The sequence below is a fragment of the Macaca thibetana genome, chromosome X, assembly GCF_024542745.1.
Source record: "Macaca thibetana thibetana isolate TM-01 chromosome X, ASM2454274v1, whole genome shotgun sequence".
NCBI lineage: Eukaryota > Metazoa > Chordata > Mammalia > Primates > Cercopithecidae > Macaca > Macaca thibetana.
The window spans coordinates 99,443,134-99,446,984 of NC_065598.1; the positions used below are offsets into that span (position 1 = coordinate 99,443,134).

General features: G+C 40.8%; 1 pseudogene; it reads right to left on the reverse strand.

Annotated features, from left to right (window-relative positions):
* Positions 1 to 669: 669 nt before the first annotated feature.
* On the reverse strand, positions 670 to 1,583 carry LOC126946069 (histone H2B type W-T-like; annotated as a pseudogene).
* Positions 1,584 to 3,851: the final 2,268 nt, after the last annotated feature.

Consider the following 3,851-nt stretch of genomic DNA (forward strand, 5'->3'; position numbering starts at 1 on the left):
ATAAAGACTTGGGACCCAGAAGTAAGCACAATGAAAGCTAACCTATATTAATATTAACATGAATATTAATATGCAAATCTCTTGAGGAAATAAGCGTTATCTGACTTCTCCTTAATGCTGACTATGCTCCGCATAACTTGATGCTAAGGGCAAGGAACATATACTACTCCTACCTTTGAACTCATATCCTTAAATGACCATGATTACAAACACTGAAAACAAAAACATCAGGTAAAGAATCACAACCTTGTCCCCCCAGCCACCAGATTGCGTATCAGTGCAGGGCTGCTGTGGGTTCAAACTGGTTCACTCCCCCCACATTGGGAAAATAACTGTTGCTCATAGACTGCAGGTCACTCATTGGTTGCACCACTGAACACTAGGGCAGGAACCGTTTCCGTGGACACTCCCTAAGCCTACTGACACAAACCTGGAATAACGAAGGTTTCTGTTTAAAAAGAAATGAAAAGATTATCGTCATGGCAAAAAAATAATGAACTGCAATAGTAATCTCAGAGCTGAGGAAGCTGGAAAGTGAATGGATTCTTGAAAATTTTATTTAGCTAAATGTACACTGTAACTGGGCCTCCTTTGCTTATTTACATGATTCGTGATGGGAGAAGTGTTGAAGACGCTTAGGCCGGTTGCCTTGTTCTTATATCAGCGTATTCACTTTCTCTGTTGCTTTATGGCATACAGTGAAGTTCTGGAAATTTCCACCATCCAGTCACAGGAGAATGAGAGAGAAAAAGTAAAGATCAGTGCAATAGTAATATCACCATGAAGATAACCTAGAAACATAATTAATAAATATGAACATGTAGGAAACTGAGGAAATGAAACACAATCACGGAAAGGCCAACTACTTTTCCTTGGAGCAAATTGCGTTACAGGTATATTGGAGTTGACAATTTTTAGTACTAAGGGAAAATGCTTGAAAAATCGTAGGATGCCACACACCATATGCCCCCCAAGTCAGAAGGGCAACACCCACCCCAACTTCCGGTGGTGTCCCCTCCTTGGCGAGTCACTGGTCTTTCGGGCCACGTTCGGTGGCTCTGAAAAGACCCTTTGGGTTTCCGTGATACTCGGGTGCTCCTGACGGAGCGCACTTGCTCCTGGTGTACCTTCATGCCTTTGGACTCGGTGAGCTTGCCCATCTCCCCCGGCAGCAGCAGGCGGACAGAGATCCAGGTCTCCCAGGCGGTGATGGTCTGGCACTTGGTGGAGCAGGTCAGGTGACCAGCCTCGGTGGCGATGGGGTCCAATATGTCATGAACCAAAGAATCCATGACACTCCCGGCCTCCCAGGAAAGGCTGAGGCCATGGTGAACCTGCTTCAGCACCTGGCGGAAATAGGTGGCAAAGTTGTTTCCCCAGCAGTTGGCGTGGCACCTGCAGGGCCCATGGCACCCTCACTTCCTCTGCTTGCTGTGCTTCTGGGCCGTCGTGGAGTTGGCCTCTCTGGGCTCCTGGCTGATCATCTGTTCCTCAGAGGTCGTCTCAGAGGAAGGTTCAGCCATGTTGGAGGCAGCGGCCATTAGACTACATGACCAGACAATGGCGGTTGTGGACTGGGGAAGCGGGGGTGGGGCACTTGGGTATGCAGAATGGCTGCAAGTCACGGGCCAGCTTCAGGTCTGATTGGATGAAGTGTCACAGCAGGGAGCCTCTCAGCAAACCTACCTGTGTTGAAGGTGACTGGATGATCCCGTTGCATCGCATCTCCTCAACCAATCACAGTGGGCATCTGCGGGCTTAAGCGCCCCCTGTGGCCTAGGTCAGAGAAAGTTACACAGATAGATGCCCCCCAGGGCAAAAGGGCATCTGCCCTCCTCAGCTGATCCATGCCACACTGTGAGCACATTGAAGGGTGTCACTGAAAACTCCCAAAGTTTAACAATTTCAGCTCATGATCCTTGAAGACAGACAGACCTCCTGAGTCCAAGTCCATTATGCCAGAGGAATGACTGTGGCCACGTGTGGAACAATTCTTACCCATCTCAGAATCTACTGTTATCCTTGTCTAAGCCACCCTGGTTTGAGCAGGAACTCCCTGACATGGTGACTGAGGGCTCCCGGGCATCGAAAAACCTGGGAGTCTGGCTCCTGACTTCAGTTGTGATCAACATCTTCCGTGAATCAGGAGAGTGAGAAGTGGCCATACCCCAGCTTCCAAGCAGACAGTAGAAACAGAAAGACGCTTTTATTAAAAACATATGACATTAATAATTTTTTCTTTTTTTATTATTAAAAAAATTATTAAAGTTATTCTTTCTTTGTAGCAGCTTCAGATGGAGGGGCAAAACCTAAGAAAATTTCTTGTCTTAAGCACCACACCACAGTTTATAGCTACATTTGCAATTAAAAACTTCTTAAAATGAAGTATGCCAATTAGTAAGTTTAATAACTTGTTAGAGGAACAATACTGCAGATTTAATATAATTATCAAACCAATTTTATGCGCAAAGCCAGACATAGGTAATGCATTTTGGAAAAAAAATTTTTTTGTGGATTAGCAATGTAATACACATTTGATGGGAAATATTGGGAAAAGGTAAAAAAAAGTATGAAGAAATAATTCAGATTTTTTTAGATTAATATCACCTAGAGATAACCACTTTGGATGTAGATAATATTAATATATGGAATCATATGTAATAAATACAGGTATGTTATATATATGAATATTAGGTACCATGTATGTATCATTTACCTGTACATATATATGTTTGTATATGTAAGGATGTAACCTGTACATATATATGTTTGTATATGTAAAGATGTATGTGTATGTATATCAAATACATAGACCAGATTTGCATTTCAATATTACTTTACAACCTTCAGATGTACGAAATGCCACATTTCTTTTAATCTCTAAATTAGTTAACTTTTCTGTGAGCTCCTCAAGCTGGGTCTCAATGTTAAATTCAATCTCAGACATTCTGTGGACCTCTTCCTCTTTCTGGGTTAAGCTGCACCTTTTGTTTTTCACTTTGTCCTGGTCACCACCACCTCCACAGATCCCTTGAAGGCAGGAGGCTCTGTTGCTTCCCTGTCAAGCTTAACACTGGAGTCTTCGATCCTTGTAGTTGTACAAATATTAGTTATTTTCTTGGGATGGAGGAAGAAAGTAATCACTCATTTCTTCTAGTATTTTTGTAATTTTTTAAAAAAGGTCGTAAGTTAATCCTTCACTATAGTATCTGGGCCCATATATAAACATATATTTTTTATAAAGGTTGAGCTTGTGCTTTACTGTTTTATATCTGCTTTTAACTTCAGATGGTATTTAGGAGAAATGTCCCATCATTAAATATTTTAAACCTGAAAAAAAAAAAATATGACAACACTCAACATTGACCAGGTTTAAAAAACAATAAAAAAGGAAAACAAAACCACAACCACAAATCACAATTCAAAAGCTGGAAATGGCTAACAAGTTTAAGAGGCACTGGGTTAAAAAATATCACCTTAAATCTCCTAGGAAGCCCCTGAGGGAGAGAAAGGGATTCCAAAAATGAAAATTATGTTCAAGTTAGAAAGATAGCTTTCAAGAGTCTCTGATAATATATGCAAAGACATTCCTTAAATGCATTTAAGTAACATTAATTTGCAGGAAGTGAAAAAAAAATTCTTAAGAAATACTGAAGAAATAAATGTCACCAATAAACAGTCATTTCAAGGGTCATTCTTTTGAATCAGTGTATTTCTTGTCATATATTTAACAAGAATCTTATTCTTCCCCTAACAAATTGGTTCGCAATTAAAACAGGCAAAAAGGCTCATTTTTGTTTTTATATAACATCATGTAAGGTAAACTCCATGACTGAAGTCTAATAAAGGAT